The sequence below is a fragment of the Sminthopsis crassicaudata genome, chromosome 3 (assembly GCF_048593235.1).
Source record: "Sminthopsis crassicaudata isolate SCR6 chromosome 3, ASM4859323v1, whole genome shotgun sequence".
Classification (NCBI taxonomy): Eukaryota; Metazoa; Chordata; class Mammalia; order Dasyuromorphia; family Dasyuridae; genus Sminthopsis; species Sminthopsis crassicaudata.
The window spans coordinates 654,395,135-654,408,069 of NC_133619.1; positions in this window are offsets into that span (position 1 = coordinate 654,395,135).

Sequence of the window (12,935 nt, forward strand, 5' to 3'; positions counted from 1 at the left end):
AGGAGTCACAGTCAGGATTATCCAGGATTTGGCAGCATTTACAATAAAGGATCAGAGGGCTGGATATACCATATTAAGAAAGGCAGAAGACCTTGGATTATAATCAATAATCAACTACCCAGTGAGACTGAGCACCATTTTTCAGGAGAAGAGGTAAATCTTCAAGTAGGGGACTTTTCAATCATTTCTATTGAACAGACCATAACTAAACAGAAAATTTGATCTTCAAATACAGGACTCCAACATAAAAAGGTAAACTGGAAAGAAAAACAAAATATGTTATTTAAAGGTTAAATTATTTACATTCCTAAATGGAAAAATGATACTTGTAACTCTTGAGAACTGTATCTTTTACTACGGCAGTTAGAGGGGGCATACATAGACAGAGGGCACGGATATAAATTGACTCTGATATGATGATATTAAAGAAAAAGAAGATGAGAGAAAGAAAAAGATGAGGGGTAGAAAAAGGATTGTACTGGAAGAAGAAAAAAGGGGAGGAAAAGGAGGTAAATTATATCACATGGAGAAGCACAAAAGCTTATTATAGTAGAGGGGGAAAAAGGCAGGGAGATGATCATTGTCTGAAGCTTAATCTCATCAATTTTAGTTCAAAGAGAATAATATATATAACTCAGTTGAGTATAGAAATTTATCTTACCCTATAGAGAAGTAAGAGGAGAAAGAGAAAAGAAAAGGGGTGGGACTGGATAAAAGGCAGGGCAGAAACACAAGGAAAAAGGGATAAGAGAAAGGACAAGGGGTGTTAGAAGAGAAAGCAGAGGTAGGGAGGGTTGATCAGAAACAAAACACTACTAAAGGGTGGAAAGAGAGGGGAAAATATATATATATACAAGGGAAAACATAGGATGGAGGGAAATAAGACAGCTTGTAATCATAACTGAATATGAATTGAATAAATTCTGCCATAAAACTGAAACAGATAGAATCCTACAATATGTTTACAAGAAACACATTTGAAACACATAAATGCAGAGTAAAGGTAATAGGCTGGAGCAGAATATATTATGCTTCAGCTGAAGCAAAAAAAGCAGGAATAGCAGTTCTGATTTCAGACGAAGCAAAAGCAAAAATAGATGTAATTAAAAGAGGTAAAGAAGGAAGGTACATCCTGATAAGGTTGCCATACACGGTGAAATGGTATCAATACTAAACATATATGCATCAAGTGGTACAGGAAGAAATAGAAAGCAAAGCTGTACTAGTAGGAGACCTCAACCTTCCACTCTCAGAGTTTGATAAATTTAACTAAAAAATAAACAAGAATAGAATCTTAGAAAACTTAGATATATAGAGAAAATTGAATGAGGAAAGAAAGAAATACACCTTTTTCTCAGTAGTACATGGCAGCTACACAAAAACTGACCATGTATTAGGACATTAAGCCCCTCACAATCAAATGCCGAAAGGCAAAAATAATAAATGCATTCTTGTTAGGTCATAAAAATTACACTCAATAAAGGGTCAGAGAAAGTTAGATTAAAAACCAATTAGAAATTAAATAATCTAACCATAAAGAATGAGTGGGTCAAGCAACAAATCATAGAAACAATCAACAATTTAATGTAAGATAATGACAATAATGGGATAACACACAAAAACTTATGAGATTCTGCAAAAGTAGTTCTTAGAGGAAATTTTATATCTCTACTTACATGAATAAAATAAAGAGAAGATGAATTGGGCTTGCAACTAAAATAGATAGAAAAAAAACAAATTAAGGCCTCCCCCCCCAATTAAATGCTAAATTAGAAATTCTGAAAATTAAAGGACAGATTAATAAAATTGAAAGTAAGAAAAGTATTGAGCTATTAAATAAAATTAAAAGTTGATTTTATGAAAAACCCAACAAAATAGATAATTTTGATTAGAAAAAGGAAAGAAGAAAAACATTATCAGTATCAAAAAGGAAAAAGGTAAACACCAGCAATGAAGAGGAAATTAAAGTAATAATTTGGAACTATTTTGCCCAATTATATACCAATAAATCTGGCAATCCAAATGAAATAGATGAATATTTACAAAAATATGGCTTGTCCAGGTTAACAAAAGAGGAAATTAAATATTTAAATAGCCCATTTTTAGAAAAAAAATTCAATTAAGAAATTGAATCAATGAATTCCCTATGAAAAAAATTTCCCAGGCCAGATGAATTTACTAGTGAATTCTACCAGAATTTAAAGAATAATTAATTCCAATACTATATAAACTATTTGGAAAAATAGAGGAAGAAGGAGTCCTGCCAAATCATACCTAAATCAGAAAGAGCCAAAAAAAAAAAAAAAGACCAATTTCCCTAACGAATGTTGATCCAAAAATCTTATATAAGATATTAACAAAAATATTATAGCAATTTATCACCAGGATAATACGCTATGACCAAATGGAATTTGTACCAGGAATGCAGGGCTGGTTCAATATAAGGAAAATTATTAGCATAATTGACCATATCAATAACAAAACTAACAAATCAGATGACAATCTCAAAGTTTTTGACAAAATACAACATCCATTCCTATTAAGAATACTAGAGCGCATAGGAATAAATGGAGTTTCCCTTAAAATAACAAGCAGCATCTATTCAAAATCATCAGCAACATTATCTGTAATGGAGAGAAGCACTGCAGTAAGGTCAGGGGTGAAATAAGGATGCTCATTATCATCACTATTATTTAATATTATATTAGAAATGTTGGCTTTAGCAATAAGAAAAGAAAAAGAAATGGAAGGAATTAGAGTAGGCAATGAGAAAACAAAATTATCACTTTTTGCAGATGATATCATGGTATACTTAGAGAATCAATGAAAAAACTACTTGAAACAATGAACAGCTTCAGCAAATTTACAGGTATAAAATAAACTCACACAATCAGCATTTCTATATGTTTCCAACAAAACCCAGCATCAAAGATAGAAATTCCATTTAAAACAACTGTAGACAAAATGAAATATTCGGGTGTCTATCTGTCAAGACAAATCCAGGAACTATATCAACATAATTACAAAACACTTCCTGTTAGGATTAACAGGAAGTTATGTGCACAGTATAAGATTTTACATACCACGGGCATACCCTTTAATCCTCAAGGGCAGGCAATAGTAGAGAGAAGAAACAGAGATATTAAGACACTCCTCCAAAAACAAAAGAAAGGGGGAGCCACAGGTAGCCCTAGGGAACTTCTAAATTTAGTTCTCTATACCATTAATTTTCTAATTTTTGACAAAGATGCACTGGCTCCGGCAGACAGGTTTTATAACCCACCAGAAGGGCAGTGTCCAGTGAGAGCATCTCCACTGTCCTTAGATAATCGCCAGGTGATGTGGAGAGATCCAGAAAGTGGTGAATGGAAGGGATTAGATAGGTTAACTGCCTGGGAGAGAGGGTTTGCTTGTATTTCTTCAGCAGGAGAAGGAATCAGATGGGTGCCAACGAGTCATATTCGCCTTGTCCATCAGAGAGAGACAGAAAAAGAGAAAAACCTCAAAATAAAGGAGAAGATCTAAGAAACATCTTACACCGAAAGAGCATGGCTAATAAAAAGACTGTTAAAGAACTTTAAAACCAGCAGGAATCATTGGACTTCCTCACAAAAGATGAGACTAATGGACAATGGACTTATGGACATTTATAAATTTTCAATTTATGATTATTTGATTATGTTATATACTTCTAGCATGTGTTATGTTACTGTGTTACTATGTGCTTATGCAATTATCTGTAATACTTCCCATATTGATGGATTTATGTTTCAAGGTCATTTATGTAATTATCTGTAATACTTCCCATATTGATGGATTTATGTTTCAAGGTCATGACTGTCCTATGTTCTAAATCAAAAGAAAGGGGGAGATGTTAGGATTACTAGGTGAGAACTCGGGTTGTCTGGATAGTGACAAGGTGAGAATTCAGGTTGGACAATTACAAGGTGAGAACTCAGGTTGACTTGATGGAAGGAGCAGGCTCATTGGCTGAGGTGGTTCTTTCCAGAAGCCCTTGCATTATCCCACGCCCATTCTCTGGGAGGATAAAAGAGACAGCATTGGGCCCAGAGAGCGGATTGGCCTGGAGAAGGATAAGAGCTGGAGGAGATTCAAGAAGAAGACTCTGAATTGCATCAGGCTTGACGGGGCTCTCTGCAGGAAGGGAAGTCACTTCTAAGGACAAGAGTTAACAGCAACTGCCTGGAGACAACGGTTCACTACAGGAAGAAGAATCTGTCTGAGAGATTTGAGTAGACACAGCAGATCTCTTCCCAGAGAGCGATCCGGCAGCTTCTAGAGACGACAGCTCACTACATTTTCCCACAAATAAAGTCAAATCTAAACAATTGGAAAAATATCAGTTGCTTATGGGTAGGCTGGCAATTTTACCTCAATTAGTCTACTTATTCAGTGTCATACCAATCAAACTGCCAAAAAATTATTTTATAGAGCTAAAAAAAATAGCAAAATTCATCTGGAAAAAGATGTCCAGGAACACAAGGAAGTGATAGTCCCAGTGAACTTTGCCCTTGGCAGAACTTAAACTACCATCCAGTTTTTTTGGAAAGATATCAAGAAGCACATTTCCTGTAAGATCTGAAGAGTTTATGACTAAACAAGAGATGGAAGGTCTATGGGAGGTAAAATGGAAATTTTTGATGACAGAAAATTTAAAAGTTTTTGCACAAACAACAGTAGAGCTAAAATTAGAGGAAAAGCAGGAAACTGGGTGGATATCTTTGTAGCAAGTTTCTCTGATAAAGGTCTCATTTCTCAGATATGTAGGCAACTACCCCAAAGTTAAAGCATAAGAACCGTTTCTCAATTGATAAAGGATCAAGAGATATAAAAAGGCAGTTTTCAGAAAGAAATCAAAAGTATAAATAGTCATATGAAAAAATGTTCTAAACAACTGATAATTAGAAAAATACAAAATAAAACAACTCTGAGGTACCATCTCATACCCAAAATGTTGGCTGAGATGACAGAAAAGGATGGCAAATGCTTGAGAGGATACGGGAAAATAGGGATACTAATAACTTGTGGATGTAGCTATGAACTAGTCCAATCATTCCGGAAAGTAATTTGAAACTAAGCCCCAAACACTGTAAATCCTTTGACTTAGCAAACTGATACCAGATCTATACCCCGAAGAGATTAAAGAAAAGAGAAGATATCTATATATGCACAACAATATTTATAGCGGCTTTTCTTGTGAAAACAAAGAATTAGAAATTGAGGTGGCAACGCCACTCAGTTGGGGAAGGGTTGTGGTTGAGGAGTAAGTTGTGGTTCATGAATGAGGTATAATATTATTGTGCTATAAGAAAAGATGAAGGGGATGGTTTCAGAAAAATCTTGGAAGACATGAATTGATACAAAGTGAATTGAGTTGAATGAGAACAATTTATAATATCTGTTTATGTTATAATATTTATTTATGATAACAATACTGTAATAACTTCTCATATTTTCTTTGGTGTCATTATAATCAATTCCAATTGTAGCATCTTCATCATTATTATTGGCTTTTGTAATCTTTCCCAAAGCATAAGATTGAGGTAAAACATTACAGTTATTTTGATGTTTCCTTTACTAATATTTTGGAGTGAGATTGTTATTGATCCCATAATAGATTTTACTGATCCTCATTTTCTTTTCTTACTGCTTATGTCATTTATCAGTTTGTTAAGATTGTAGAATTTTGCTAAAAATCAGTATCATGGTTACCAGAATCTAGTTTCTAGGACCAAACTTTTCCTTTTTTTGAAAATCGTGTTATTTTTCTAAAAATTACTAATATTTACTTGCCATTTGTAGTTTTGTAATCTATTTAGTACTTGATATCTAAAACTCTTTAAAGCAGGTAGGTGCTCTTGTAATTTCATAATATATCTCAAGCATCAAATTATACCTAATTATATCTGTTTTACTCAGAATGTTATTCCTATTCCTTGTGAGTAGAAACAGAATCTAGAATTATTCTAATAGCTTACTTTCTGCCAGCACAAAGAATAGAGAAAATTCTTTTTTTTTTTTTTTTCTTTCAGAGTTCCTTAGTCAAGCGACCATGTATGAATAAAAGTCAACTTCAAAGCATGATATTTCTCTGGAAAAATCATCTAAAAAGAAACTTTTAAGATGTTCCCTGGGATAACAAAGAGGGAGAAACCTGGGAGTGTGATATTAGACTAAAGCAACAGAAGCTTAACCAGGAAAGACAATCTAGGCAACAGACAATTATATGCAAAAAAGTTTCTGCTAAGGTTAATTCTAATGAATCTTATATATTTGGAGGTTTCAGTTTGGGCCAAACCTTATTCTACAAGAGGAAATTCATAAAGTAAAAAGGTTTCAGAAATGTGGCTCATATGGAAAACATTAAAAAAAAAAAAATATATATATATATATATATATATATATATATATATATATATAAGTAAATATGATAAACTCTTTTCCAGGAAGAAGCTTCGCAAGAAGTCATTAAGTTACCCTTCTGACCTCATCAAATGTGAGAAAGTTTCCAGCAATAGTAAATCTCATACAGATTGTCAGAAAATTCATATTGGATAGAAAATCTATGGATGTCATGAATGTGGGAGATCTTTTAGCTGCAGGAACTATATTACTATACTGATGAGGTAATAGGGAACCTCAAAATGATGAGGTAACTTGAACCAAATCATGAGGTAAATACCTAATGAGGAGGTATATACCTCAATAGGATTAAGTGAGGTCTAGTGGCAGGATTTGGGGTACAGGGAGTCACATGGAGCTCCCCTGCAACCCCCTTAGGATTCGGCGCAAGGATACAAAGTTAAATCAGGTCTAGTGGTGGCGAGAGTCCCCTGTAAATGAATTTACAGGCTCGAAAACCTAGATGGGTAAAAGATGTTTATTGCAGGGTTTGGAAGCAAGGTTAAGGTCTGGTTAGTAAAAAGCATTAGATAGAGGAAGATAAACGCCCAAAGCGGCGGGGACAGAGAATCTCTGATGCAAGCATCTTGGCTGGCATCTTTCAAATCTCTGAACCAAAGATGGTTCTAGCTTTGCTCTTTTTATCTGCTTGAAGAAGTGATGGGCGGAGCTCAGGTTAATTCCTTGAAGGCCAGATTTTTGGTGGGCTTTATCCAAGCCAGCTCAGATCCAGTGGGGGGCTGGGTACAAGCCCAAACTAGTTTGACCAGATCTTGTATCAAAGGTCCAAGTCCCAAAGGAAGTTGTAGATCAAACAAGGAATACCAAGGGGCTACCGCCCTCAACAATACACCAAAGAATTCATACTGGAGAGAAACCCTTTAAATGCAAGGAATGTGGTGAATCTTTTACCTGATATAGACAGCTTACTGAACATAAGAGAATTCATACTGGAGCAAAGAAGCCCTTTGAATATAATCAATATGGTAAAGCCTTCAGTCTAAGTTCTGACTTACAGGACATGAGAAAATTCATCCTGGAGAGAAACCCTTCAAATGTTATATATGTGGGGAATCTTTTACATGGCCTTCACAACGTACTGAGCACAAGAGAATTCATACTGGAGCAAAGAAGCCCTTTGAATGCAATCAATGTGGGAAAGCTTTCAATCGAAGTACACACTTTATTGTACATCAGAGAACACATACTGGAGAAAAACCCTTTGACTGTTATGCATGTGGGAAATCTTTCAGTCCTAGTGAAAACCTTACTCGATATGAGAGAATTTATACCAGAGAGAAACCCTTTGAGTACAAACAATGTGGGAAAAACTTTAGATGCAAAAGCTATGTTAAAATACATCAGAAAATTCATACTGGAGAAAAATCTTTTTAATGTAATGAATGCGGAGGGTCCTTTTTCTCTAGCATATTTAATTTGTTAAGCAGGATAGAATTCACATGTAGACAACTCATTTGATTGTAGTAAATGTGGGAGATCTTTTAGCTACAGAACATGGTTTACTGTAAATAAAGATTTGCACCAAATATTAAGCTTTTAAATGTAACTAGTGTAAAAAGATCTTTAACTACTACTATTTCCTTGCTTGCTTGAGAATAGCCACACAAATGAGAACATCAGCATTGTGAGTAATTCAGTGTCCTAAAATCATGGATTTAGGGCTGGACGTGACTTTAGAGTAAGACTGTGGACCTTTTCAGAAATTTAATGCAGCTTATGAATCTCTTCTTAGAGTAAGGTTTTGAATGTATAAAATGAAATACGTAAGATTACAGGAAATTATATTAAACTAGTTATCAAAAGTTTGTGGACCCAGGTTTAGAGCCTCTGCTTTTTAAGGGCAATCCCCTTATTTACAAATGATGGCCTACAAAACTGAAATGAGCTGTGTGAGGTTACATATGAACTAAGTGACAGAGATATGATTTGAAAAGAATTCCTCTGGCTCTTGATCCAATGCTTTTCCTCTCTCCTGTGTGGAATCCATTTATTCATCATCTGAATCTGACCAGTTAACCCTTCTACCACATCACTTCATCCTACTTTTGCATAAAAGTTTTCATTAAAGAACTCATCATTGCATTTAATAGGTTCTTACAATTTTAAGTATTTTTATTCTGCAATTTTTCTTTATTTCAAGCTTTAATATTTTTCTAGAGAGTTCATTACTCCTGAAATGTTTTGCAAATAAGCCTTGAGAGCAAAATGATTTTGTTGACTTGCAACATATCTTAAAAGGTTTTAAAAAAATACTTTTAAATTTTAAAAAATATGCAGCAATCCTCTTTTTGCTATAGTGACTTGTTTTACACAATTTGGCATTGCAGTTATAAGACTCTGAACACATTCTTTAATCCATCATGAAACTATTCTTTTTCACATTGGACATCAACCATACCTATAATGAATATTTTCCCAAGCCTAGCATTATTATAACCCATAGTTTTGAATTGGGTTTAAGTCATATGAGTTTCCAGATAATTTGAAATAGGTTTGTCTCCATCTTTTGGGAGAGATGTATTCATGTCATGATATTTTGCATGGTGCAAGTTGTTATAGTCAATCTCCATTGGAGAATTCTGTAATTCTAGAACTGTTCTGCTTCTCAGTGTATTAATATATTTATCAGAGTTCATTAATTAAAAATTCCAGGTGTTCTAGAAATCGTAAAGATGATGGGTATCTCACAGGATTACCTGGACTTCTTCAGAAAATGGTTTTGGCAAGTTGTGCTTTATGAATGTAATAGAATACTACTGTTCTCTAAGAAATGATGAGCTGGCAAATTTCAGAAAAGCCTGTAGATAGACTTCGATGAAGTGCTACTGAGTGAAGACAGCCAAATCAGGAGAACATTGTGCACAATAACAGCAAGATTATGTGATGATCAACTATGATAGACTTAGCTCTTCTCAGGAATACATTGATCCAAAATAATTCCAAAAGACTCGTGATTGAAAATGTTAGCTATATCTAGAGAAAGAACTATGAATTCTGAATAGTTCACTATTGAAGTGCACTATTTTCACTTTTTTTCCCCCTTCCTTGTGGTTTTCTCTTTTTATTCTGATTCTTCCTATATCAGACTGCTTACTGTATTAGGGAAGGGTGGGAGGGACAGGAGGAGGGAGGAAACTCAAAAATATTATAAAATTGAATGTTGAGAATTATCTTTACATGTAATTAGATTAAAAAAATACCATTCAGTGTAATTGTCTTGGATCATTGTATTGCTGAATAGAATTATTATTGCCCAATTTTGCGATTACCGTGTAACATATTTTCCTGGTTCTGCTCATTTCACTTACCAGTTCATACCAGTCTTTCCAGGTTTTTCTGAAGTCTGCTCATCATTTATTGGAGATTCTTAAGGAGAGTCTGGAGGACCACTTGTAGTGTTGTATTAGAAAGGATTCTTTTGTGAGCTGGACCTTATGACTGCCGAGGTCTCTCCCAAGTCTCAGATTCTGTGACTGAGTGTCTGAGCTCTCTGGGGCTCAGGTTCAGTGGAGCTGGACTCTTGTAGTTCTACATCTTTGACTCTATGAACCTTTCGGCATTTAGCCTTTTGGATAAATGTAGATAAACAGAATTATGTCTATTTACCATGTAGGAATTTTTCCAAGTCACTGGTAAAAAAATGTTGAGTAGCACAGACCTAAGGAGCTGCCCTTTGTGAACATCAGAGCCTCCATTTAAATCGACACAATTATGAGCCAATGGAATCCACCTTGAAGAAAGGGTTCCTTTAGTTAATTTACTGGGGATCCTAAATTCCTTCATGAAAAATGGAGTCTTTATTCAGCTCTGAAAGAAACGGTGGCCTTTAAAGATGCAAAGGTTTGGTACTGTCAGTCTGACGGGGGCTCCCTCACTGGAAGGGACCATGGGCAACTGTCACTATGAATCCCGGAGAGGCTGGCCATCTCATACGCAGCTTTTATCCGCCTCCCTCCAGGCGGTCGTGGTCCTTGAGGAGGACTGGGCGTGGCCTTCGGCTCTGAGGCCCTGACCTTGGTGCTAGTCGGGTCCATCCCCGTTACTGGGCACGCCTTCATATCGCCCCTACTGCACTTTTAAAAGGCTTTTATGACACTTGATTTGTTTTGGCTTTTTGTTTCACCAGGTTTCTTCTATCACGGTGAATTAACAAGTCAACAGATAAAGACAGGCTGATGGGACCAGATAGGAGGAGGAGAAGAGCGCTTGATCCACAGCAGGTCAATGTGCCGGAACCGAGTTCCTCCCGTGTGACAGACTTCTCGTCCCGCAGGAGCTTACACTCCAGTGACCCTACACGGCCTGAGAGCTGAGAGGCCCCGTGGCCCTCTGGCTCGCCCGCCCCTTCTGAGGGTCTGCGGAAGGTCACATCTGTCCCAAGACTGGGCCGACCCCCAGTCCCGTGACTCCACCTCTGGCTTTTATTCACCTTGCGGGAGGCCTCAACTGTAATAGCCATCGTGTGTTTAGTGATTTAACGTTTGCAAAGTGCTTTACGTATGAGATCCCATTTGATCCTCACAAAGTCCCTGTGCCCCCATTTTACAGGTGAAGAAACTGAGGCAGAGAACAGTTAAATGAGTGCCGGCGTCAGAAAAGCCATCTAGTCCGATATGGTATTGACAAGAACAGGACACAAAGGCACTGAGCGGCCCTAACACCAGGGGGAACCCGAGAGTCCGCAGACCCATCGTCTGACCTCCCTCCCCAACATCCTTCTTTCTAGGGCCGGGCCTGGGCCCGGAAAGGCTCTCGGAAGGACTTCCGCCTCCTAGCTGGCTTTCTCCCTAGGCTTGTGACCAGAGGGCGACGGGCGGGTGAGTGTGGGGGCAGCCCCAGGCGTCCTGCCCCCGCCTTCAGCCCGAGCCCCGGCCTCGGGCTGGGGTGGCGGAGGCTCCGCCTCCTCCCCGTCTCTTCCCTCTCCCTCCCACCTCCGTTTCTCCACCCCTTCCCCCTCCTCTTCTTCCTCTTCCTTTCCTTTCCCACTGGGCGCGTGGGTTTCTCTCCTTCCCCCCAAACCGAAACTGAAACCGCTCCCTCTGCGGCTCCTCTGGACCAGTTAAAGCCCAGGCAGTGGGCGTTCCCTCCTCCTCCTCGACCCCTCCCGCTTCCGGGACCGCATTCTCCTCACGTCATACCCCGCCCCCGTGCGTACCGCAGGCCTGGGGCCCTGGGCTCTGACTGACGTCATTGCAACCGCAGCCACCTAGCCCGGTGCTGTGGCTGCTTGTATCCCTACGCCAGACTGGAGGCAGCCGGTCCCCTCCATCAGATACATCCGCGTCAGGACCCATTACCTCTCCCCAACTCCTCTCCCAGTCCCGACTCCTCCGCGTCTGCCCTGTTCCCCAGGCTCCGGGCCTTGATTCCTCCCTCGCACATGCGCAGATCTGAATGCGCCATTTCTTGGCTGCGGGACCTGCTGGTTCCAGTGTAGAATGGGCCGGAATCCAGAGGTCCATAACCGCTGTCTGCTTCTATGCGTCACCTTCCCCCACGTACACTTTGATCCGGGCCATCAGCCTCCTCGCTGTGCTAGGGACGAGAGCCTCCATCTTGCGCCATGGGCGCTGTCCCGGCCCCCCCCCCCCCCTCCAGTCCTAGCGGAAATGCAGTCTTTTAACCGGAAGCGCCCATAGCTTCTACTGCCTTCCTCCCTGTGATGGCGCATTTATTCATTGTTGGTCCTTAGTTGTCGACATTTTGTGCACCCACTAAGCCGAGCGCCCCCAGGGTGGGGACTGGCGTTTTTCTCAGTGCTTAGCATGGTGCCACGTACACAGTGGGTGCTTAATAAAAAAAAAAAACTAATTCCCTTTTTTCTTTGCTGTCTTCCCTTCCTCTTCCACATCATCTCTTCCCTCCATCTCTCCCTTCGTTTCCACCAACTTCACTTCCTCCCTTTCTCCTCTTCCGTTTCTTTTTCTTCTTATTCGCCCCCCATTTCCTGTCATTCTTCTCCCCTTCCATTCCTCTCCCCCCTCCTCTCTCCCTATCCTCCCTTTCTTGCATCTCTCCTCTTTCCCTTCCATTCCTCTCTTCCGGTTCTCTCCCCCATCCCCCTCTCTCCTTAGGCTCTCTGTGCCTCCTCTCCCATCATCCCCTTCTCCCCACGGTTCTCTGCCCCTTTCCCGCCGTCCCTGCCTCCCTAAGTCTCCCCGGGTTCTAGAAGGGCTCTGGCCTGGCTCGCCTTGTGCTGGGCCACAAGAAGTGGGCCTTTGGCTCTCTGGACATTGTTCAGTGGGGGCTGACAGCCCCGCGTCGGTCCCTCCTCATCCCTCTGGCAGCAAACTGCCCGGTGGAGCCAGGGGCTCCCTGCAAAGACCTCCAGACGGGAGGCGCCTGGCTCTGCCATTTGCGCCCGGGCCCGCCCAACAGCCCCCAGTTTCCCCCCCTCAGTCTCTGGCCTGGGTGCTCCTCCCCGGTGCAGATCCCCGGGCATTTCCCGTCCGTCCCCTTGTTGGGGCCGAGGGATTTGGTACCGGCCTTTC